Here is a 26,286-nt window from a genome sequence, read left to right on the forward strand (position 1 = left end):
GGCTCTCCAGATGTCTATGGACTACATTTACCATGAGCCGCCAACCAGAAGAAGTCACAGTTTTGCCACCCCTGAAATAAACAGGTTGTTTAGCATTTAAATATACTTATCACAATTTATGGGAAGCTTGGAAACTGAACTACAAACTGGATGCATTTACTTGCAAGTAAGTCTGAACCTTCTCACTGCTCTTGTTAGAGACTTAGGCACAGACTATTATCTTAAATTTTTGACACTGATCTTCATGAAATAGTCTTATTCTGCCACAACAAGGATTAGACAGTGAAGTCTGCTTTTGGAGATAGTCTATATGAGGGTTTTTTAAATGCTATTGTAACAGATGTTTTTACTCCAAAACCATTGGTTGCCATGTTTCCCTTGTCTTTATCTTGCTACTTTTAATTAAAAATTCATTTGCAGTGACAGCATTCCATGTATGGATTCTCAAAGTACCTTTAGTAGCCCTGAGTAGAAATGTATATGAGGCTCTCGGGAATGGGTTTTGATATCTTCTGTTTTGTGGTTACACTAGTATCAAGGTCTACAGTAACAACATGCTCTAGAAAATGGGGACAATGTCTTCCTCACAGAGGCCGATAGGCAACCTCCCTGGAGAAAATGGCTGTTTGGGAGGAGGGACTCGGGCATGGGTATCAGTCTGCCGCCCAAGCCACCTTGATCTGGGGGTCACTCCCAGCCCTTTGTCTCTCAACAGGCACCTGAGGGCCTCAGCCTATCTGTGAAAACACACTGGAGAGACACAGCAGCAATGGTTCCAGGGGATGGCCGTGCTCCCCCACTTCTCTGTAGCCTCTGTATTCTCTTTCCTGCACCCAGGCAGCTGTTAGGAAGAGAGCAAGGAGGAGAGCAAGAAAGCCACAGAGAAGAGAGTAAAACTATCACCACCACCTACACCACAGAAGTCACCCAGGAAAAGAGCAAGCTGGCCACACTGGGATAGAGGTAATTTTATTCCCATTTCCCAGGATCAGCTTACACAGAGGTATTTTGGTAATTTAAAAGGTTATAGTTATATAGTAATTTTAAAACTTGAACTGTTATATTTCGTAGGTGGGTGTTTGATGGGCTGGTGCACAGGGCATATAGTAGTCAAGTGGCTGTTTTGTTTGATGTAAATTGTGAATGTGGCTCCCTGTGATCCATGGAGTAGGTACCACTGCTCTAGCCACTATAATATTGATAACACATAGGGTTAAAATGTTTACTTTCAACTATGCACTGTGTACAGCTGGTGAAAGATGTGTAAATATGAAAGTTTACTAATAATTTTAAGATACTGCCTGGAACATATGAGTCTATTTTTCAAATGGCCCCACTCTGAGTATGGATGCTCCTCCAAGAGGTCACATAACCTATATGTTCTTCTGCAGAGCAAAACATTCCTTCTTTCATTTGGTAACAGCTCACAATAACTCACAGTATGGATTTTTCAAATTTGTCTTTACAGCATAGGATTTTTATTTACCTTCCGAAAAGCCCAAAAAGGCCCAACACTTAAATGGCACACTTTTGAGTTACATGATTTTATCATTCTCCTTCAACCACCACCCAACACACATGTGTCAACGGCCAAAAACAAGAATTGTCTTTGCAAATAACTGCTGACAAGTAGTTCACCCCCGTACGTAGCTGTGGCAGGATTTCTAGTTTCTGTATCTTCAGCACTCAGTTATCAGAGAAACTGCCCATTGTCTCTTACAGTGAGTAGTGATTTGTATGTATCAGAGCTGATTCACATTGCATGATTGTTTTCTAAATTTCATTCTACTGCCTTGTGAAAAGATTTGGCTTTTCCATTCAGATTTGATGACTATCTTTAAACAGGTACTGCTAAATGAACAAATCTGGGTAAATATTAAATGCTTCATTCCTCTGAACAAGGTTGCAGTACTAATTCCCCTTTATCCACTTATTGTGCTCATAATATATGGCTTTAATAATATGATCTGATTTGGCATTCAGAAAGTCTTTTGATGATGAGCAAATGCTGGAGGTTTTGCGTTTGTTTTGACATTTTGGTTACTCATCTGCCTTTGTTATATTGGTAGAGTCTTGATTAATATTATATTAGCCTTTTATGCACCAATGTTTTCCTTTCCTTTCACCATGCTTTCCTGTAGGAATTTCTTTTTCATTCTGTGTTTCACCCCATTTTCACTGCAAACATGTGTTAGCTTTCTTTCTCATTCCCTTCCCTTCTTTCTTTTTAATTTTCCTCCTTTCCATGCTCAGTTCTCTTTTCCTTTGCTGTTTCCCCTCATTATGTGAGAATGTTTTTTCTTTTGCCAATTTTCCCACTTGTTTTGCTCCCATGGCAAAGGTAATTTAAAAGCATAACGATACCCTCAGATTCCCCCTCTGCCTTTTTACACCTCTGGGAGGCCACTCCTTCTCCATCCACATTTTGCAGCATGGCTGGTTTTTCCATATTGATCAGTTTAGCACTGGGCTTGTTTTTTTAACTTGTAAGTAGAAATTCTTCAAGCTGCATTTATTGTCCAGAACATTAGTGGTTGCCCCCCCCCCCATCATTCGTGTACAAGTTTAAGACTTCTTTATTTTTCTCAATTTGTCAATTTCATTTTTTAAACAAATGGAATGTGTCTACTGATGGATCAGTTCCTCATAAAACTGGAAGAAAAAAAACATTGCCGGGCAAGTGGCTGTACATAGTGGAAGGCTAATGTCTCATGAAATGCCCCTCATTCCTTCAGCCTTCTCCTTCCCTAGTGGGGTGGAACAAGTAAGCAGATTGTTCCACCCCCACCTGGGAGGGAGAAGGCTGGAGGAAGAAGAAGCATTTCATGTGACATCCACTAATGTACAGTTTTTCTAAAGCAAGAAATGTGAGCTGAATTGTCATGAAGGCAATCTGAAGGTCATTTTTCTTCTCTGACTTTGAACATAGTCAACAGCTCAGTCAAGAGAACATTAGACTGAAGATATAAAGGTTTTAGATCTTGGGATGTGGCAAGTGGTATTTTCTTCACACCCCCTCCTGAGCTCTGCATTTGCACGAGAAGAGTGTAATAATTGAACAACCAAAGCAACTGCTTCTTCTATGTGTCCCACAGAAACTTTCTAGAATCTCCCTTTAACTGCTATAGTCCTCTCCCTGCCACATGCACAAAATCTTTTGGGGCACCATGATCAGATTGGAGGGAAAGGGAAAGGTGATGAAGATTGCAATGGAATGCCTATCTGTACAAATCCTCCCAATTTCACCAGAAGTTGCTCTTGAGTCCTGATTCCTATTTCTCCATGCAGACAACTCTAATTACCACTCATTCCAGTCAGCTTTTAAAGTGCCCCCCATGCTGCTTCCATAACACTTTCACCCCACTTACAATAAGTGTTCTCAAAAGAGGTCATGAAACTCTGTAAACTTTAAATAGCACACTCACACCATTTAAAGCTTTCCCAGGAAATGGTGTTTTTTTTTTCTCCAGCAATTAAAGTCTTACAAAGAACTGATGTATCAGTAGACTTATTCTGTTTCTTTAAAAAGTGAAATTGACAAGATGGGAGAAGTAATACTTGAGCTTGCACACTGATGAATGGGGGACAACCATTAACATTCAACTAGGATGGCTACCAAGCAGTAAATACAGCTTGAAGAATCTCTACTTATAACTTTAAAAAACACTCCCAGCATGAAACTGACCATAAAGAGAGACCAGCCATGTAGCACAACCCCCTCCCCCCCCAAAAAAAGTGCCTTATGCAGAATACATACATTGCAATTCTCAAGATAAAATCTGAGGAAAAAAGAGATGTGTAATGCAGGCATAGGATTCAAAGTTAATTCCTGCCAAATTCTGAGGTCCATTCCAGACAACTTAAATGTAGCAGAAGTCTTACCTTTGGTAAGAATTAAACGTTCTGCATGACATTGCACACAACCCACAACACTCCCACAAAAATCACTTCGTTGTAGTGCTTTTCAGGAAATCCAGAAAAGTGGATTCCCCCTTTAAAAAAACCCCACTAGACTCTTGAGAACAACCTGCTACACATCTGGAAAAGACATGTGCGTTCTCAATGTAGCGGTAGAAAGAATGTCCTTCCCTCGTTCTCGCCCCCGAGCTTCCAGAGACGCGATCACCATTTTTTTTCCTTAGACTGTCAAAAGCAATGAACGAGCAAGGCTTCTCCAGCTAAAGTCCCTCCACATAAGTGCTTAACAGTAAAACAAAGCTCCCTACTGCAAGTGTCTTTAAAGTTCCCAAGCACAATACTGCCCCCTGTTCTACACTGGCCGTAATTTCGGCTACAAATTGCACCCATGGGTGGGGGGTTACTTGAAGAGCATGTAAACGATTAAGTGCCAGCTCCTACACAAGCAAAACAGGTCTTTCTGGGACAATGAATGAACACATATTCGTTGCAACTGGTGTGTTTGGGTTTTTAAAAAACATTTTTTAAAGGGAAAGGGGCTTTTCAGGAGCATGAACACAACAGTTCATTGGCTGTTCTGTTGGAATGATGGCCAGGGGCGGGAAGAAGGGTGAAAAAATATTGCTTCCTTTGTTGCGATTCCAGCGAGACCGGAAACATGCGGGGAATGAATACAATGCTACTGAGACTAGAATTAAAGATATGCGGAATGACAAAATTTCACTATTAAATATAGCATTTCTGTATACTGCAAACATTCATCAAAATTGGTCCTTGTGCGGAATGGCCCTCAAAATCAGAAGGAAGCTGTGTGTGCAGAAAAAGCCATTGTATGTTGTCTGCTTATTACTGGCCTGATATAAATATTTGAATCAATCAATTAATGCAAACATGTTCTGTGAGACTTTTAAAACTTTGGTTTTAATCTTTATTTATTTTATTATTATTAAATTCCTATATTGCCACTTGGCACAGATGGCTCATGGCGGTTTACATAAAAAAATATAAAACAGTTAAATACAGTGCAGTCAATACAGTTGATGGTGGCAACGATTAAACCTCTAATTCTTTAATCTCCCCAGCAGAGCCTCGATTCATATGCCTGTAGTCATTATGTCCCAAAAGGTGATCCCAGGTGATGTTGGCCTAGGGGGGTACAGATTACAAAAAGGATGGCTAGCCCAGCCTTAACCAAATGCCCGGTGGAAGAGCTCCATCTTGTAGGCCCTGTGGAAGCCTGACAGCTCCGTCAGGGCCCTCAGTTCTTCTAGGAGCTAATTCCACCAGGCAGAGGTCAGGGCCAAAAAGGCTCTGGCCCTTGTCAAGGCCAGGCACACTATTCAGGGTCCCGGGACAACCAGCAGATTCATACCCAGAGTGTAGAGCCCTGTGGGGAGCATAAGGTGATAAGAGGTCCCACAGATAGGTAGGACCCAGGCCACATATAGCCTTAAAGGTCACAACCAAGACCTTGAATTTGATCTGAAAGCTAACCAGCAATCAATGCAGCTGCTGCAGTATCAGCTGAATGTGGGCCCTCCATGATAATACGGTGAGGACCCTTGCATTCTGTACCAGTTGCAATTTCCAGGTTAAATATAAGGGTTGGTCCTTAAAGAGTGAGTTACAAAAGTCTAATCTGAAAGTGACCGTTGCATAGATCACTGTGGCCAGGTGTTCTGGAGACAGGTAGGGCACTAGTAGCTGTGCTTGGCACAGATGAAAAAATGCCTTCTGGGCTACCATCGTGATCTGGGCCTATATAGACAAGGAGGCATCCAAGATCACCCCCAAATTCCTAGCCAATGATGAATGTGTAAGTTGCACCCCATCCAGGCAAGGGAGACGGACTTCCTGATCCTGTCCCCTTCTACCAGCCAGCCAGAGGATCTCCATCTTGGAGGGGTTGAGTTTCAGATGACTCTGCCTTAGCCATCCAGCCACTTCTTCCAAACAACTGGCAACATTTTCTGGGGGTAAATCTGGATTGCCATACATCAGGAGATAGAGCTGGGTGTTATCCACATATTGGTGACATCCCAGCCTATGCCTCTAGACCAGCTGGGTCAGAGGGTGTATATAAATGTTAAAAATCATGAGGGAAAGTATCGAACCCTGTGGGAACTTGGGAATGTTCAGCCTGGAGAAAAGGAGGTTGAGAGGGGACATGATAGCCCTCTTTAAGTATTTGAAAGGTTGTCACTTGGAGGCGGGCAGGATGCTGTTCCTATTGGCTGCAGAGGAAAGGACACGCAGTAATGGGTTTAAACTACAAGTACAATGATATAGGCTAGATATCAGGGAAAAAAATTTCATAGTCAGAGTAGTTCAGCAGTGGAATAGGCTGCCTAAGGAGGTGGTGAGCTCCCCCTCACTGGAAGTCTTCAAGCAAAGGTTGGATACACACTTTTCTTGGATGCTTTAGGATGCTTAGGGATAATCCTGCGTAGAGCAGGGGGTTGGACTAGATGGCCTGTATGGCCCCTTCCAACTCTATGATTCTATGATTCTATGAAAGCTCTCTGCAATTTTAGTTTCTTATAATTCTCAAACAAAACCCAAAGCCAATTGGTTACAACACAATTCTGTTATGCAAAGGATCCTAACTCATTTTGTAGTTCACAGTGTTACATGCTCTCTGTAAGATATGTGTATTGCCAATGCACATTGGTCAACATGTGACCCCTACTGGTTGCAAGAATTCTGTACTAATCATACTTTGTAATGATACCCGTCTTCTGCAATATTAATTACTATTTGATTTTTTAAAATGGTGACACTTTCATTTAATATTGTAAAATCTTTATAACTATATTTTCTGCATCATAATTCTCATGAAGAGTTAGTGATTGTTCTGACATATCAGTGTGATTTTAAAAGGGGTACATGTCTGTCTTTGTCAATATGCATCAGAATGTGATAGTTTCTCAGCTATGTGTAGGAATATAGGAATGCCAGATTGAATGGTGGCTATCAGGTGGGACTGCCAGTCCTCCACTAAGGCCACCAACGAAACACCGGAGGGCATTGGGTCCCGCAGAGCATTCAGGAATCTCTCAGATTCCATAGGTTTCCGCGGGTGTACTAAAATACACCCCCCCAATGTATACTTTCAGTTTTAGTAATATAAATATTAAAGCAGTATCCTAACAGAAATTACAGAAAAATAAGCTTCTTTCATGTGCAAATAATTTTGAAAACCTTATTCATTTAGTGTCTTAGTGGCATATATTCTTCCAGCCTGCTCAGCAAAATATGAAGCATGCCTGGTGGTTCTTCCTTCAGAGAAGGAAAGCCCCTTAAGCTGGAGGAAGAGTTCACAATTGCTGATCAGAGGGATAAGATGCAGCCCAATTTCCCCATGAGGCAAATTGCTGATATACCCTTTTTACTCATGGAAACTTAGGCCAGGAGAGGATTACTTGTTAAAATCTTACAGCAGCTAAGATAAGATGAGAGGACTCACTTTCCTTTGGTCCTACTGCATTACTTTTCACTGGATCTGACTGGCTCCTCACACCTTTACAAAATCTAGAAGTGATAAAGGGCCCAAACATGTCCTTGGTTAATAACCACAGCTCTCCCCCCTCCCCCATATTAGCCACTTTCTATTCAGTCTGAATGGCAGACAACATGAAGAGAAATTGCTGCTACTTCTGGCAACATTAACAACTGTATGGATTTCCAATTGGAAGCAATCCTTAGGGAAGCATGTATCATTTGGCAGTTTCCTTGGCATTAATTCACAGTCGTTGCCAGAGCTTGTTTTCAAGAGAGTTTTTAGACACTCTTAGGAATTCTTTTAATAAGAGTGCTGCCTGATAACCCCACTGAACATTCTTCAATCCCTGATCTCTCTGGATAATTATATGTATAGTACACTTCATTGCAAGTGACCAAATGCAAAACCACCTTAAGAAAATTGAAGAAAGTTATATCACATTCAGAGTGCTTCACCCTGTTGGCCCAGAGACTCGACACACTGAGAATGCCTCCGTAAGTAAAGCTAGGAAAATATGAGCAGAGCTGGGCTGCCAGCCTCCAGGTCATGGTTGGAGATCTCCCAGACCATTTCCACATTAGGCGACATACCTTGTTTTAGCCTTGCTTTGGATTTCCTTTGGCTGCTGTTAGTTGACTCTAGTGTTTCCTCCCCTTATTTCTCAGGCTGACATGCTTTCTGCACTGAGTCTGATGGAGTCAGCCTTCCATAATGTTTTGGTCCCTTCCTCTTTTCAAAAAATGTTTGTTTGTTTTTGCAAAATGCTGCTTCCATCTTTATTTTTGTTGTGCCCCTTAATAACATGATTCTGCACTCTTAATTGCCTCCCCCCTTCCCTATTCTCCAGTTTCACCCCCAAATCTCCAGGAGAACCACAACCTGCAGGTGGCAGCCCTGCCCTCTCCCCCCTGCCATTGACAATGGAGGACTAGGCAACCCTGTGCTGGCCAGTTCACTAGGATGGAATGTGATAGTGTCTGTAAAGGCAATCTTTAGCTGGAAGCTGGGTGACAAACAAGATCTACACATATTTTAAGGTCATATTATAAGCAGGTTGCCATAATTTGGTTACAATCTGGAATTAATGACTCCATATTTTTGAAGAAGAAGAAGAAGAAGAAAAGTTGGTTCTTATATGCCGCTTTTCCCTACCCGAAGGAGGCTCAAAGCGGCTTACAGTCGCCTTCCCATTCCTCTCCCCACAACAGACACCCTGTGAGGTGGGTGAGGCTGAGAGAGCCCACTGCTCGGTCAGAACAGCTTTATCAGTGCTATGGCGAGCCCAATGTCACCCAGCTGGTTGCATGTGGGGGAGTGCAGAATCGAACCCGGCATGCCAGATTAGAAGTCCACACTCCTAACCACTACACCAAACTCCTAACTACTACCCCAAAGGGTTTATTGGCATGATTACTGGAAATAGAGGAATTAATATTTGAGATCTGATTATTACTTAAAGGAGTTCAGTTTTGAAACCTAAATTTGTGATCCATATATTACTGATGAATGTATGAATGCATAAAATTCTGACCCTTGGAAAATCTCAATTACTAACTACAGTTACATTCACACTGCATATACAAAGGTGAAGTTAGTACAGAAATCCAAGTATAAGAAATTTCTGTATGTTCATAAAAGTACACATGGAGACATGCTTACCTGAGTGGCCGCCTTTCTATCTATACTCCTTGGAGAGCACTTTGCTCTGCTAACACCAATAAATGGTGGTCCCTGTTGCCAAGGCGGTATGTCAGGCCTCAATCAGGACCAGGACTTTTTCTGTCCTGGCCCCAGCTGGTAAAATGAGCTCCCAGAACAAATCCAGGCCCTGTCAGAACTGGCACACTGGTACCGTTTCAGATAGTCTGAAAGAGAGAGCTCTTTCATCAGGCTTTTGGTTGGGGCCAATGACACGAGTAACATCTACTAGGCCCCCTACTGCAGGATGCCCCAGGCTGCAAACTGGTTTTGGGAGAATGGGAAAAATTCAGGATTTTGAGTTGGCTTGCGGGGAGAGTGGTATAAAAATGAAATAAATAAATGGACCTGTACAACTGGTACATGAAGCCCATTTTTTTTTCTGGTTGAAATGTGTGTTGGACGAGTTTTGTAAACAGTTTCACATTCTCACCAACAAGTTGGTAAAATAGTATAAATGTCCATCATGCAGTACTGGAAGCATATTAATCCTTTATTATTGCACTATAAGGCAATATGTGATGTTTCTCTGCTCTGAATGTATTCCTGTATTTCAGTTGTTGAGAATATCTGTTCTGAGACAAACTCTACGACTAACCCTTTGTTCACATGTTTTAATTTAAACATGTTATCTTTTCAGAATAAAATTCCCTTGCAGACTTTTATGTATCAGAAGTGCTCTTGGTGAGAAGATATTTATTGAAACTGTCATTAGCAAATAAAACGATCCACTATCTTCATCTACCTTTAAAATTACTGCCTTTCTACATTCAATACTAATTTTATTACAAAAGTAGTGCATTGTAAAATATGCAGTCTATTTAAGTGCCTTTTGTAATACAATTTGTATTATGCAAATGTGTTCAGCATTTTGGTTAGCATTACTATTTTAATGACATTTGTTCTGTCTTTGAAAAGCGTTAGTGTTTATCTGGAACGTCAAGACACATATACTATTTGCAACATTTAAAATGCGAACAAAAAAATAGCATTGTTCATTATTCAACCCTCAGTAATTTGGAGAATGGCCTGGCACCTGTTGTCTCACGTGGGGTTATCATAGAGGAAAAGAGTACATTTCTTAGCACTTTGGATATTATCTCCTCAGATTATACCTAGTGGAGAGAAGACAACTGAGAGGTGTTATGATAGCCATCTTCAAGTATCTGAAGGCCTATCATAGACCGTTTACGCACTAGGAACTTCACTGCTCCAGCTCCCGTGCAGGAGCACAAATCAGGGACAGATGAGGCACACCAGGCCAAATGCTTCCCCGTGTGGGGGCAGGAACAGGTGGGGCAACCTTCCACCACTAAAACTCCAGCCTGCAGCCCGGCATGAAACTTCCAGTGCATAAACAGTCATATACAGAATGGAGTAGAGTTATTTTCTACTGCCCTAGTAGGCAGACCAAGACCAACAGGTTAAAATTAAATCAAAGGAGTTTCTGGATAAACATTACAAAAAACTTCCTGTCAGAGTGGTTTCTCAGTGGAACAGGCTTCCTCAGGTGATGGTAGGCTCTCTTTCTTTGATTATATATTTTGTCTGTACTTTAAGCAGAGGCTAGATGGCTACGCTACAGCAATGCTAGTTCTCTGACTCATTATAAATTTAGGAAGATTGTGAAGAGAGAAGGCAGGAAGGGATGATTCAGTGCTGAGCTCTTGTGGCCCTTGCTTATATACCCAGGATAATGCTGATCACCGCTTTGGAATCAGAGTGGAATTTTCCTCCAGGCTAGATTGGCCCAATATATATGTATATAGCTTTTCTATGGTCATAAAGTGGTTGCTACAGGGGAAGTGTTGTATATAGAAGGGGAGGCTGGCTGTGAATTTTCTACATTTTCTGTGTACTATATGACCCTTGAGATCCCTTCTACCTCTATGTTTCAATGTGTCCTCCCACCATGAGGGCAAAGGGCCACTTTGTAAGTCAAGAATAGTTAGATCCCTAATTTAGTAAGAGCCTAATAATCCAATCACCCTTCAAGGTTCGCTGCCTTGTTGTGGCAAGGGGACTTGCGTAGCTCAGTGAAGCTATGAGCTATGCCGTGCAGGGTCACCCAAGACGGACAGGTCATAGCTGAGAGCTCTGACAAAAGGTGATCCACTGGAGAAGGAAATGGCAAACCATTCCAGTATCTTTGCCATGAAAACCCTATGGACAAATTTAAAAGGCAAAACGATATGACGCCGGAAGATGAGTCCCTCAGGTTGGAAGGTGTCCAATATGCTACTGGGGATGATCAGACGGCTAGTACGAGTAGTGCCAGAATGAATGAAGCGGCTGGGCCAAAGCCGAAAGGACACTTGTGGAAGTAACTGGTGGTGAAAAGACAGTCTGATGCTGTAAAGATTTGTATTCCATAGGAACCTGGAACGTCAGATCCATGAATCAAGGCAAGCTGGACATGGTTAAACAAGAAATGACAAGACTGAACATCGACATTTTAGGAATCAGTGAACTAAAATGGACAGGAATGGGTGAATTTAATTCAGATGACCATCAGGTATACTACTGTGGACAAGAATCTCGCAGAAGAAATAGAGTAGCCTTCATAATCAATAAGAGAGTAGGAAAAGCAGTCTTGGGATAAAATCCCCAAAATGACAGAATGATCTCAGTTCGAATCCAAGGCAAACCTTTCAACATCACAGTAATCCAGGTCTATGCCCCAACCACTGCTGCTGAAGAGGATGAAGTTGATCAGTTCTATGAAGCCCTACAACACCTTCTAGAAGCAACGCCAAAAAATAATGTGCTTATCATCATGGGGGATTGGAATGCTAAAGTAGGAAACCAAAAGATAACCGGGATAACAGGCAAGTTTGGCCTTGGAGTACAAAATGAAGCAGGCCACAGGCTGGTAGAATTTTGTCAAGAGAATACAATGGTCATAGCAAACACTCTTTTCCAACAACCCAAGAGACGACTCTACACATGGACATCACCAGACGGTCAACACAGAAATCAGATTGACTATGTGCTCTGCAGCCAAAGATGGAAAAGTTCTATCCAGTCAATAAAAACAAGACCAGGAGCTGATTGTGGTTCAGATCATGAACTTCTTGTTGCAAAATTTAGGCTTAAATTGAAGAAAGTAGGGAAAAGCACTAGGCCACTCAGGTATGAACTAAATCATATCCCTGACAAATATACAGTAGAGGTGACAAATAGATTTAAGGAATTAGATCTGATAGACAGAGTGCCTGAAGAACTATGGACAGAGGTTCGCGACATTGTACAAGAGGTAGCAACTAAAACCATCCCAAAGAAAAAGAAATGCAAGAAATCAAAATGGCTGTCTGAAGAAGCTTTACAAATAGCTAAGGAGAGAAGGGAAGTGAAAGGCAAGGGAGAAATAGAAAGATACACCCAATTAAATGCAGAATTCCAGAGAAAAGCTAGAAGAGATAAGAATGCCTTCTTAAATGAACAGTGCAAACAAATAGAAGAAAACAATAGAATGGGGAGGACCAGAGATCTTTTCAAGAAAATTGAAGATATGAAGAGAACGTTTCATGCAAAGATGGGTATGACAAGAGACCAAAATGGTAGGGACCTCACAGAAGCAGACGACATTAAAAAAGGTGGCAAAATTATACAGAAAAACTATACAAGAACGAGCTTAACATCCCTGATGACCACAATGGGGTAGTTACTGACCTGGAACCAGACATCCTGGAATGTGAAGTCAAATGGGCCTTAGGAAGTCTGAGCAACAATAAAGCTAGTGGTGGTGACAGCATTCCAATTGAACTATTCAAAATCTTAAAAGATGATGCAGTAAAAGTGCTACACTCAATATGCCAGCAAATTTGGAAATCTCAACAATGGCCACAGGATTGGGAAAGGTCAGTTTACATTCCAATCCCAAAGAAGGGCAATGCCAAAGAATGTTCAAAGTACTGCACCATTGCACTCATTTCTCATGCTAGCAAAGTTATGCTCAAAATCCTACAAGCTAGGCTCCAGCAATATGTGGACCGAGAACTTCCAGAAGTACAGGCAGGATTTCGAAGGGGCAGAGGAACTAGAGATCAAATTGCCAACATACGCTGGATCATGGAGAAAGCTAGGGAGTTCCAGAAGAATATCTACTTCTGCTTCATTGACTATGCTAAAGCCTTTGATTGTGTGGAGCACAACAAATTGTGGCAAGTTCTTAAAGAGATGGGAATACCAGAGCATCTTATTTGTCTCTTGAGAAATTTATATGCAGGTCAAGAAGCAACAGTGAGAACTGAACATAGAATCACTGATTGGTTCAAAATTGAGAAAGGAGTTTGGCAAGGCTATATACTGTCGCCTTGCCTATTTAACTTGTATGCGGAGCACATCATGAGAAAGGCGGGATTAGAGGAGTCACAAATTGGGATCAAGATTGCAGGGAGAAATATCAACAACCTCAGATATGCAGATGATACTCTAATGGCAGAAAGTGAAGAGGAATTAAAGGGCCTGTTGATGCGGGTGAAGGAGGAGTGTGCAAAAGTTGGCTTGAAACTCAACATCAAGAAAACAAAGATCATGGCATCCGGGCCTCTGAATTCCTGGCAAATAGATGGGGAAGAAATGGAGATAATGACAGATTTTATTTTCCTGGGCTCCAAGATCACTGCAGATGGGGACTGCATCAAAGAAATTAAAAGACGCTCCTGGGGAGGAAAGCTATGGCAAATCTAGACAGCATCCTAAAAAGCAGAGACATCACCCTGCCATCAAAAGTGCGCTTAGTCAAGGCTATGGTATTCCTAGTTCAATGTATGGCTGCGAAGCTTGGACCATAAGGAAGGCCGAGCGTCAAAGAATTGAGGCTTTTGAACTCTGGTGCTGGAGAAGACTCTTGCGAGTCCCTTGGACTGCAAGCCGAACAAACCGGTCAGTCCTAGAGGAGATCAGCCCTGACTGCTCCTTAGAAGGCCAGATCCTGAAGATGAAACTCAAATACTTTGGTCACCTCATCAGAAGGAAGGACTCCCTGGAGAAGAGCCTAATGCTGGGAGCGATCGAGGGCAAAAGAAGAAGGGGACAACAGAGAATTAGGTGGCTGGATGGAGTCACTGAAGCAGTCGGTGCAAACTTAAATGGACTCCGGGGAATGGTAGAGGACAGGAAGGCCTGGAGGATCATTGTCCATGGGGTCATGATGGGTCGGACACGACTTCGCACCTAACTACAACAACAATAATCCAATAGAATTAATGGATGTTCAGAAGATTTTGGAAATATCAGCACTGATATTTGGGATAGGACCATTTCCCTTAGCCTTCCTCTTCTTGAAGAAGATACCCTATTACTAAGGGTGAGAAGCCTAACACATCATAGAATTGACTTGCACGCTTATGGTGTGATAGTGATGACAGCAAAGAATATACTAAAAAAAACAACAACAGCTATTTTGAATGCCAAACCTCAAAGCTCAACTTTTTAAATTTGTTTATACTTCAGTTGATCATTCTCATGGAGAAGATAATTCAGTTGAATCCTGTGACACTTTTTCTAGATTCTTTGTTGATAAAAGCTCACAGATCCAGTCTGGTCTAGATGCTAGTTGCTCCATAGTGAAATGATTCAAAATATTCCCCTCTTTGCTAGGAACAGCATTTGGGGGATCATTTTGGGCTGCTCTGACAGAGGTAGGGAGAAGTTAGGAAACAAATCCTGCTGTCTGTGGAAACATTGGTATGTATCGAACCCTATATGTGGAAGTAAGAATTATTGCCTTGCAGGGGGATATTGACCACCTAATGAGGACACTGACAACCATAATTTTGGCATAAAATATTTGGCCACAGCCTTTATTCAACATTGAGCGTGGCAAGCATGGGAAGAGAATCATGCCATCTTGTGGTTACCCTACCACAAGGAAGCCCACCACAGCCTGCCCCTCAACGGGTTGCCTTGGCTATCCAGCCCCAAAACCCGGACATAATGGCAGGCTGAAACAGGGGGGGAGGCACCATGGAGTGACCCCTCTGGGCACCAGCCTCTGTTGGGTTCTCCTGCCCCCCGGAAATGCTAGCCTTCAATCAGGCTCTACATCCACACAGCCCTTTAAAGGGCCCCCCAAATCTAGGGGAGGACAGTGCGCAAGCTTGGCCTCCCCAAAATTGATCCTTCCCATGCTCCACTTCCGCAGGCTGTGACAATTAATCAATAATATAACCCAACATCTAACAAAAAGTCAAACAATTCATAAACAGGGAGGGAGGGTGGGTTTTGCGTCTTTGGGCGCCCTGAAGGGGAGAAAGAGGCCAAAGAACATCAGGCCATCCGTTTAACTGACGCCCAGTTCAGCCACACACCCCGTTGCCATGCCAACACACATACTGCTCAGAGAATGCCAGGGCTGGGCAATCTCTCCAACCAGCCAGGTCCCTGTCGGTGTTCCTCCCCCGCAGCAGCAATGGCCCCCTTAGATAAGTCTTGGGGGCTTTTTGCCTTGCAGGGGGATATTGACCACCTAATGAGGACACTGACAACCATAATTTTGGCATAAAATATTTGGCCACAGCCTTTATTCAACATTGAGCGTGGCAAGCATGGGAAGAGAATCATGCCATCTTGTGGTTACCCTACCACAAGGAAGCCCACCACAGCCTGCCCCTCAACGGGTTGCCTTGGCTATCCAGCCCCAAAACCCGGACATAATGGCAGGCTGAAACAGGGGGGGAGGCACCATGGAGTGACCCCTCTGGGCACCAGCCTCTGTTGGGTTCTCCTGCCCCCCGGAAATGCTAGCCTTCAATCAGGCTCTACATCCACACAGCCCTTTAAAGGGCCCCCCAAATCTAGGGGAGGACAGCGTGCAAGCTTGGCCTCCCCAAAATTGATCCTTCCCATGCTCCACTTCCGCCACTGAGCCCGAATAGGTATATACCTCTTCGAGCTCCCGCCACCGCTCAATTTTGCAGCCAATTCAAAATAACATGTTGGATCCCATGGAGCCAGATGTCCATGCCCCACTCCAACAAGTGCATCCCAAGTGCACCCCATCACTCTTATAAAGGGCCCAGAACTGCAAATGCCATACCATGGGGCCCCCAATGAGTAATACACATCCCAATACAGCTAGATACCCAGGCTTTAGCTCCACCTGAGATCACAGAACTCTGGGCAACAGGTGAAAGGGTCACTCGCCACCAGGGACCATTCCTTGGTGATTGTCCACTGTGCCCAGTGGGGCTTCTTGTGAGACATAGCTTTTAGCAACATGGCATCCTAGCCACTCAGCCCAGACCATAACTGTCCCTTGAGGTTACCAGGGCCCAACCCCATTGCCCCTGCCAATGCTGGCAAAGTGTCATATGGCAATTACTGCAACAATGTTTCCTGGTGCTCAGCTCAACGTTCACAACTATAGCTAAGCCAACGTCCCATGATGGTCAGCCAATGCTTTGAGGAATACGGACTCCCACTGTCACGCTTGAACAGGAAGTCTGCCATCACAGCAATGTCCAGGAAGGCAGCTGCATCCAAACAATGTCCGAGCCAGGTGATGCCTTCAGACCCCCAAGTGGATCACTTCCAGGTCTTATAGCATGCCATTCCATCTGCCGCATGGTGCCATTCTCTGTAACCAGCATCAGGCACCCCCGTTGACTGCCGCTCTGAAGGAAACCAAAAGGTTGTTACTGGAAAAGAGTTACATGAGCACCCTTGCACACTGATTGACACTGGCCACGGTCCCATGCTCGCCCTGGGCCAGCCGCTCTCAGCCAATACCCCGCTCTGCATACTGCATACCCTGCAGGAGCCCTAGAGATGTTTCCCCTGAGCACCAAGTACCAGAACCCTATTGGGTTCTAGGCCCTACAGGTTGTGATCTGTGGGAAAACATTGTACTGCATGCCCTGGCAAAGCCCTTAGTACTGTGCCACCCAACCTGGGCAGACCTCCCTTGGCCAATGCCCTGCTCTGCATCTACTGCATACCTTGCCAAAGCCCTGGACATGTTCCCCTTGAGCACTGAAGCCCATCCCACCTTTGGTTCCCTAAGTCCTACAGGTTGCAGTCCGTGGTGACATTGTGAACCACCACTAATGTACATACACCTTCTGATCCACGGATGTCATACCGGGGTAACCCCATATGCCAGCATATTGAGACCTGACTGGATCTGCTAGTAGCCCAGCCATGAAACATCCTCCTGAACCTGCAATATGCTTAGTCTCCAATGCACAGGCAGATGGGGCCCATGCCACTTTCCCAGGTTGGAGTCTATGCAGTCCCAAGACAGCTCCCTGAACTCATGCTGGCCATGTGACACTTCCCCCTAAACCACTTGTTTGTCCCAGCCCCAGACATAATTTAAGCAACCTCCCTGAAGGACAAAATTGGTCTCTCTAGTCAAAAGAGGCCCCATCACTCCTATAACTGGAATCCGAGCAACCCCAGGCCCCCACGCTATGTGGGGAGTGGGTGAGGACAGGTGACAGGTTTGCAGCCACGTCCTCCCACAAGGCTGGCCTCGTCAGACAGTATCTCATATATCTGCAGACCTGGGCTGCAACGCAAAGCTCAGATGATCAATGAGGCCATCCAAACAGATCGGATGCATAGAAGTGAAGAGGTATGAGGGATTGATCTGCAGAACTTAATATGTAGTCTGCCCCTGCTCCCTCCAGCTAGAAACAGCATTGGCATCACGTGATGGGGAGCCAAATAACGCTGGCATAAATATGAAGCTAGGGAATTCCTGAATGGGATGAAGAGGTACCTGCATCAGAGTGATCTACCAGTTGTTGACAGACCTGCAGTCTATCATAACTGAGACTATATAACCAGATGAATGCTCCCTTAGAGCATTGTACCTTACTATGTGGGTGCACATTCCAGCTCAAGCCCTGGGAAGCTCTTGGCATTGCTCGCCCATCCACACCAACAGCACTTCCATACTGGACCTGTAATGAGACACACACCCCTCCAAGCCAGGCTGGCCCATTAACTTCAAATAACCTGGGATTGGCCGCCCTGCAAAACAAGACCAGGTGATGACTCTGACACCATTTGCAGAAGGCGTGGCTTGCCTGAAGCCAACAGGTGATGTCCGGCCACTGCTGCAGGTTGACCCGGCCACCAGGGAGCCACCTCCCCTTTTGCAATGATATTCTCCCCTGGAGTAGCCTTTGGGTTGGTGCCCCCTGTAAACTGGCCCTTGTAGGGCCCATCATGCATCACAATGCCACTGGCTGAGGCCCACCAGTGGCATCCAACGATGCCCCAAGACCCAGAGTACATGGCACCCCCGTTCCCCCAATACTGGCACCCACTGCCTGTCTGATGGGCATGTATTGCCTGGCGAAGACAACGGTGTAGCCCTGGCCAGTGGCCACCAGACACCAGTGGCCAGCTGAGGGCCACTGGGTGCTCCATTCCCCACCCATGGGGTGGGTGCCTTCCTACCCACCTGAGCCAGGGACCAGCAGCCAGGCCAGTGGACAGTGCTCACCATCTGTTGTCGAAGATGCCATTGTTCCCCGTGGCTGCAAGCCCCCTCAGATTTCCCTGGAGACCTTCCGAGCTGGTGCACAGCAGCCTGCCTCAGCATGAGGCAAGGGGTTGGACTGGATGACCCCCAGAGTTCCCTGCCAACTCTGTGCTCCTGCAAACCAAGACCGTTGCCTGAAGCAGGGGGCTGGACTAGACTACCCTGAGAGGTACTTGCCAACTCCTCGCTCATACAAACCAAGACTGCTGTCAGAAGCATGGGGTTGGACTAGATGACCTTGAAAGGTACCTGCAGCTCTTTGCTCATACAAACCGAGACTGCTACAGAAGCAGGGGGTTAGACTAAATGACCCTGGAGGTCCCTGCCAACTCTGCTTATGCGAACAGTGCCCATGGCGTACAGCATGGGGTTGGACTACATGACCCAATGAGGTCTCTGCCAGCTATGTGCCCTTGCAAAAACTGTAGTTGGTTGTAGCTCCACTGTTGGATCCCAACCTTCCCCCCTTTTTTTGGGAAGAGGGCTGATCCCCACAAAAAGGCATTTTTGTAACCACTGGCTTGTCACGTCTTTTCTTCAAGTGGGCTCCACCTTAAGCCTCGCAGCAGTGCTCAAAGTATTGGCACATGCTCATATTGAATTCCCAACAGGTGCCCCGCCCATCATTCCTATACATGGGCTTACATCTGTCTTGTTCTGTCCTCCTGACATATGGGCCCACTTTCATGTTCTAGGTGTCATGGTCCTTTAAGTCCCACCTTGTCTAGATGTTGTTTGAAGATCACTTGCGAGCCTAATCATTATGCACCATGGCCTCTGCATCCCCAAAAAGTGCTTTGGCCTCCAAAACATTTGTTAAATGATTCTCCAAGTGCCAACTCCCTTCTGGGAGAGCATCAGCCACAAAGCGTAGAAAATCTGTTTACCCCCTTAACCAGTTAGTGAAGGAGTGATTGTTATATCCCACTGTAAAGTTGTTTTTGTTTTTGTTTTTAAATCCCCTTTGAACCCTATTTTTGGAACATCTCGTCTGGTCACAACCTGTTAAATATGTCAATATAATACCCATCATGGGCCCTCTTGATTTCCTAGTAAGGTGAGTACCAGGTGGGTTTCCACCAGATGCATAACCCAAAGGGGATTTCGTGGACTAACCCATCCCCGCCTTATCTTTATAATAAATATGCAAAGAATGCAGCTGATTCATCATCCAGATCAGATACCCAGAACCAAAGAATCCTGACGCCAATAGGTCCCATCCTGTTGGCCTTCAGAGAAGAGAACTCACCCGAGGTACCGGCAGCCTGCCAGGCCCTGGAGTACTTTCCTCCATACATTATACTCTTATGCCCAGTTGTCTCTTGTTGCTCTGTTCCTCCCTGTTGAACATTCCTGGAGGAGCTAGGAATACTAACCGCACCTACACTGGCCTGTCCCTGATGTGCTGCTATAGCAATTGCTATAGGGTCAATGCCCATGTCTATGGTCTGCATACCATGATGTGGAGCTGGCCAACCCTGTCTATACCACCCAGACATCGTAGGGCCAGGTTGCTGCCAGCTTCACCCAGGCATTGCCTCCTGGCCGTATGACCAGGGTGATCTTGCAGATGTGCAGCAGCAGAAGTCCTGCTCCCCATCCATGTCTGCAGTCCTACAGCATAACCTCAAGCTTGATAGTCAGCCAAGTGTTGGCCCAGAGGCCCAGCAGACAAATCCTGATGGCCCCCTGGCCACAAAGGGGGTTGTTGGTATCCTGGACCCCATGGAGCCACAGGTGAGCAAGATGAGAAACTGCCAATTCCACAGTGGTTAGACACACGTGAACCTAAACCACCTCTGACGGGCTTGGTTGTGCAAATCCTCTCAGAGGAAAACCATGGATGTTCCCTTCCCCATGGCTGGTGGTCCAGATGATCCCTGCCACCAAGATGGGCCCACAACAACCTGCCCCAGTCCTGCACCAATTGTACAACTGCAGCCAGGATCTACCGCACCCCCAAATGATGGGCCCGCATGTTGCAGAGTAAAAACACCCCCTGCATAATTGTTGGAAGGGGATGGGGGGCGGAAGCCTCACCTCTCCCACCTAGACCCCCCCTTCCTCTATCAAGGTGGAGGATCCCACTGCCACGCATCTTAATGCCCCCAGCATTCCATGAATTGCAGAGGAACCTGCTGCCGCTGCATCATGAAATGTGCCTGTCACATCACTTGCTCCCAAGGCCCTGGAACCAGCAGCTGCCACCAGCACAGCACAGTTCATGGGCAGTTGGGGCTTCCCCCCAGTAGCATCCTTTTTCGGCGCCATGGGCAATTGTTCCTCTCTCCCTCTCCTTCCTTTTCTGAAGGGGCAAATGTTCCTGCCCAAACGGCCTGTGAGAGGCTTAGTTGTTTGTTAGTTTAAAAAACAAATAAACAAACAATGCCCTGCAGCATGTCTAGCATCCGTTTTCCCTCAAAAAGTAAAATGAAATAAAATTGCTGGGCTTCCCTGACATCGCGAGGCGGTTGGGCCAGGAAAAAGGCTCCTTCCACCAAGCGATGCGTCTTTGGGCGCCCTGAAGGGGGGAAAGAGGCCAAAGAACATCAGGCCATCCGTTTAACTGACGCCCAGTTCAGCCACACACCCCGTTGCCATGCCAACACACATACTGCTCAGAGAATGCCAGGGCTGGGCAATCTCTCCAACCAGCCAGGTCCCTGTCGGTGTTCCTCCCCCGCAGCAGCAATGGCCCCCTTAGATAAGTCTTGGGGGCTTTTTATACTCATTACTACTCTCAAACAAATGTGTGTTGGATGGCATTCATGCAGTGCAAACAAAAGCATGTTTACTTAGAAGTCCCATTTTGTTCAGTTCAGTTTACTGTGAGTACAGGCCCTACAACTGAAAAAATCTTTTATGAAATATTTGTCAATACTTTGTAAGACAGTGTTTCAAAATTTTTATAGCCAGTTAAACATTACTTCAAGTCCAGACTTCAGATAGCAATCTTGCTAAATGAATTGCTTAAAAAATATCTTGTGACTTACCGTGTTGGAAAAGCACTTTCAAACATATTGAAGAACACAACATGTATTTGGTATTTGATAAATATGTGTTGGTGTAGCTGAAGTGCTTGCTTTACCTGCTGGGGTACATTGACTGCTCTCCCCCGGGCTTCTTGAACATCGTTGACCTCCTTCTCCCCCACCCCCCCTTTTTTAGGAATGGGGGTAGGAAGGGGATCTTATTATTGTGCTGCCATGTTGTGACATTTTAAAGTCTTTTAATGGGAGTTTTAATGGGGTTTTTAAGACACTGTAACCCGCCACGAGCCATTTGGGAGTGGCGGGAAATAAATTGAAACAACAACAACAACAACAATAATTATTATTATTATTATTATTTATTTCATGTATAAACCTTTATAAAGCTTGTGGAGCTCAGTGAAAACTCAGAATCAGCAGCTATAGATATTTCAAACACTAAATATGATTAGGGAAATAAATATGAATTCTTTCAATTATTCTATTTTTATTGCTGCCGAATTGATTTTGTCTTCAGTTTTAATGATACCTCTTTTATTGTTTTAACTCCAATGGTTCTATCAAGCCAGTGTCTACTGGGAGGAGCTGCCACTGTAAGAGGGGAAAGAAAGACCCTGATGGCAGTGGTGATCTCTCTCTCTCAACTGTGTCAAAGGAGAGAATACATAATTGTAGGAGTACTATTTACTGCCCGGGGGGATCAACAGGCAACAGTGATTGCTGCTCTTTGTAGCTGCAATCACCTGTCCAAGCAATTGAGCAATGATGGCAAGTGGGAGAAAGTGAAAAAGCATCTTCCCCTCATTCATCTGCTCCACTCTCAGCATGGGAATGACTACTGTTGCTTCTGGAAGCCACTGTTTCTCAGAAGTTACTTTGCTTGAATAAGGAGAGGAAAGTTGGGGCAGTAAATGTGCACTCTGATTGTGTTGCCCAGGACCCCTTAAAATATGGACCTGCCCAGGAATACTCTTCAACGCCTACTTCAGCATATAGTCTGAATGGTCTTTGGGTTATTCCTTTCATCCTCTATTGCAATGGCAACCATGCTTTCAGTAAATGTAACAGCACTGACCTGGCCTAGGCAGGCCAGGCTAACCTAATCTCATAAGATCTTGGAAGCCAAGCAGGACCAGCCCTGACCAGTATTTGGATGCAAAATCCTCCAAGGCAGCGGTCCCCAACCTTCTTGTAGTTGGGGACCGCCTCCGAGGGTAGGAGAGAGCCGGTGGCCCGGCCACAGCAGCTGCACATAAACGCGCACGCGCAGTTGCCGCACATGCGCGTTTTCGCCACTGGGTGGCGCTAACACACATATGCAGAACAGCCGCATGTGCACGTTTTTGCCAGCAGGGGGCGCAAACACGCATGCGCCCCGGCTCCACGCGTGCGCGTTTGCGTCGCTGGCATGCCAGCGGCTGCACCTGCCTCTTCCCTCCCTCTCGCTACGGAGGGGGGGAAGGCAGGCGCGGCCGCTGGCGGCCCGGTACCATGGCCTTAATGGCCCGGTACCGGGCCGCAGACCGGGGGTTGAAGACCCCTGCTCCAAGGAATGCCAGGGCCACAACACAGAGGTGGACGATGGTAAACCACCTCTGAATATCTGTGGCCTTGAAAACACTACAGGATCTCCATAAGTCATCTGCAGCTTCATGACACTTTCCACCAGCAGCAATTGCATTCACTCACACTCATCACTCCTTACCCATGGCCCTCCCTCCTTCTGTAGCTTTCCCCATTGTCTATTGTAGACTGTAGGTGCCCAATAAGACACCATGTATAACAGTATTGCTATATAAATAAGAATTTTTGCAACTGTATAAACCTTTGCAAATTATTTTGCTACTTTTCCCTCCTGATCTCTTTGAAAAGTCATTGCTTGAATGTGAGATATGTAAGAGTACTAGAGCCGTAACGGTGAATCAGCTCTCGTGCAAGCTCTTCAGCAGTTGCTGCCAAATCTCCATTCTGGAGTCTCTTTGTATGCCACATTTTCTCCGAGAGTCCTTTAGCCTTCAAAAGCAGCATTTTAGACACTATGACCCATTATGCGCAGGGCTGAAAATCCGGGATGGCAGCAGCAGGGCAGCCCTGATTAGGCACCCTGCTGCCACCATCCCAGCCCTGGCCTTCCGCAGCACCCTGGAAGACCTGCAACAAGGGAACGCAGAATCTTCCATGTTCCCTGGGATGCCACGGGTGCCAGCAGGGCTGGGTCAGGCCAGCCCTGTGCATAAGCGGAAGAGCCGGGCACACCCCTGTCAGCTCCGTAGAGCCAAACAGGGAGTCCCACCACCCCCACCTTGGTGGGAAAGTGGCATGCCGCTCCCCATCATTGTTCAGTGGGGACCCCCATTCCCCCTGCTCCCCGTTGCTCCCCCCCTAGCTGTTGCTGCCTCCAGGCAGTGTGTCAGGCTTTCCAGCCCCGGCAGCCGAGGTAGCCCACATACTCCAGGGGATTCCTCCCCCATTAGTACACGGGAAGCATCGGGGTATCCTGCCCTGGCACAATGCCCGGCAGCAGCCCGGTGTAGCTGCTGCCGTGCATAAAGGGTCACTGGGGAGCTGAAGTAAGACAGAGAGGCTACAGCAATATGAGGTTGGAGTGTTGGATAAGAATCATATAGAGAGTTTTGAATCCTCATGGTGACATGGAAGTTGGCTGGGTGACTTGGGCAAGTCACTTCTAAGTTTGGGAGGAAGAAATGGAGGATAAGAGTGTAATGTAAACTGCTTTGAGTCTCAAATGGGGAGAAAGACCGTGTATAAATGAATGATTAGTTTTTGTTTATTGATATATATGTATATGTATATGTATATGTATATGTGTATGAACCCACAATGCAGCTCATGGTTTTTGCCATCGAATCTAAAATTGCAACGGAAATTATCTTTAATAAGAAGGAGATCTGTGTTTTCCCAAAATGTTGATTTAAGAATGGGGCAAATGTCTCACTTGTAGCTTTAAAGTTTTCATGTTTTATTGAAAAGGCCAGCCTCCACATGTTCTGTGCACACTTGTTTTTCTGTTGTGTTCTGTTTTCTTTCTAAACTTTACTTGACACAGACATATGTAGCACAGAAAATTCTCCAAGCCCCCAAAGTGGTTTGAAGATCTTGTATTCAAGCAGTTGCAGTGGAATCACATGCAAGTTGGCAGCTTTTCTTTGAAATTGTTCTCACACCAAATCCCCAAACTAGTCTGAACTGACAGATGCTTGGGGGTTCTATGCACCTACCCTTTAGACTGTGCTCTGAATTTTCATTTCCCAGTTTTGTTCTTGATCTGTAGGCAGTGCAGAGACAGAATCCAGCAGTTTCCAGAAACTTGGTTCACACAACTATCAAGCATGCAACAGTTCCTTGGGATTCTTACCTGACTTGCCAGCTAGGCATATATAGTTACTACAAGACACTGTGTTGCACAGCCTTCATAACACTGTGCAAAAGAAGCATTATCTTTCATGACGAAACTTCTGCACACAAACAGGAGGTTGCAGGCACTGAGCCAGCACTGCCTTGATTTCCAAGTTGTTTTACAGTGCTGGCCATGTGCATGGTAGTAGTGTGAACTGGCCCAGTCTAAGTACTAAGTCAATTGCTTGTAAGTGGCAGCCAAGTAAGTGTCATGTGATTAATGCAATAGTTCAAGTCCTTCTGAACATTCACAAATTTCCTTCCGAGGTTTCAGTGTGTGTTAATGGTGGACAGCCTGCCTGTATCCCTGTGGAAAAAACAAGCCACTCAAGACAAATCAGTCTTATTTTACACAGAACAAACTAGTTGAACAGTGTTAAAAGCTGGGTATTGATTTGTGCCCAGACTGAAAGTCATGCGCTGATGTAAATGAAAATGTGTCAAGAGTCAATATTGATTTTTTTTTTAAGCAACGCTGTCCCTTGGGAAATACTGCCAGACGTGCTACTATGCTTGTCAGTGAGTGAAATAAGACCCTTTTCCACAAGGCTACACATGTCCAGGCATCAAATTTCCTTCTTTTACTGAAGTAAAATGGACATGATGGTGGACACAGCTGATGTCACTGGCTTCTTCTTTGAGGAGAAGACCGTTTGGTGAAAAAGAAATCAACTTCCATAAGGAAGAAAGTGAACATTGTTCATTTGAAAGTCCAAAAAAGGAGGTTGCTACATTGCAACATTCTTCTCCCTTAAATGCAAGTTGGCATCTAAGAAATAACATAATCTTACATTTGGATTCAGGTTTGAACACAATGTGAGTATGACTTCTAATTTGATAGGCACTTAACAGAATGGGAGCTAAAAGGTCTAGAGAATTTTTGATAGCATAGAGGTATCTGTGATACCTAGTGCCTAGAGAATGTTGTGAAGAATAGTGTGAAGCCATTCTACTGCCCATGTCAGCTCCTTGTCACAAGGCTGTATGGGAAATGCATACAACCAAATGTTTTGAATTCTTAAGAGAAAAGATGATTAACTATGATAACAATCTACCTGTGGTATAGACACTTCTTAGACGGATGGGGGGGAATCTGAACTACAGAGAGCCAGTTTGGTGTAGTGGTTAGGAGTGCGGACTTCTAATCTGGCGAGCCGGGTTCGATTCTGCGCTCCTCCACATGCATCCAGCTGGGTGACCTTGGGCTCGCCACGGCACTGATAAAACTGTTCTGACCGAGCAGTGATATCAGGGCTCTCTCA

General features: G+C 45.1%; 1 protein-coding gene across 7 annotated transcripts in view; it reads left to right on the forward strand.

The window, feature by feature from the left end:
* HS3ST5 (heparan sulfate-glucosamine 3-sulfotransferase 5) overlaps nucleotides 1-26,286 on the forward strand; it is a 247,231-nt gene that overhangs the window by 173,981 nt on the left and 46,964 nt on the right. For 3 of the 7 annotated variants that reach the window (XM_077301627.1, XM_077301619.1, XM_077301642.1), the window contains one exon: nucleotides 838-963. The exons of 3 other annotated variants lie outside the window; for them this stretch is intronic. The gene's annotated coding sequence lies outside the window, so the exon portion shown is untranslated. Of the gene's footprint in view, nucleotides 1-715; nucleotides 964-26,286 lie in introns of those variants that run through there. One more of the 7 variants, XR_013225070.1, reaches the window with a different exon arrangement.

This window comes from Paroedura picta, chromosome 1 (genome assembly GCF_049243985.1).
Source record: "Paroedura picta isolate Pp20150507F chromosome 1, Ppicta_v3.0, whole genome shotgun sequence".
NCBI classification, from domain to species: Eukaryota; Metazoa; Chordata; class Lepidosauria; order Squamata; family Gekkonidae; genus Paroedura; species Paroedura picta.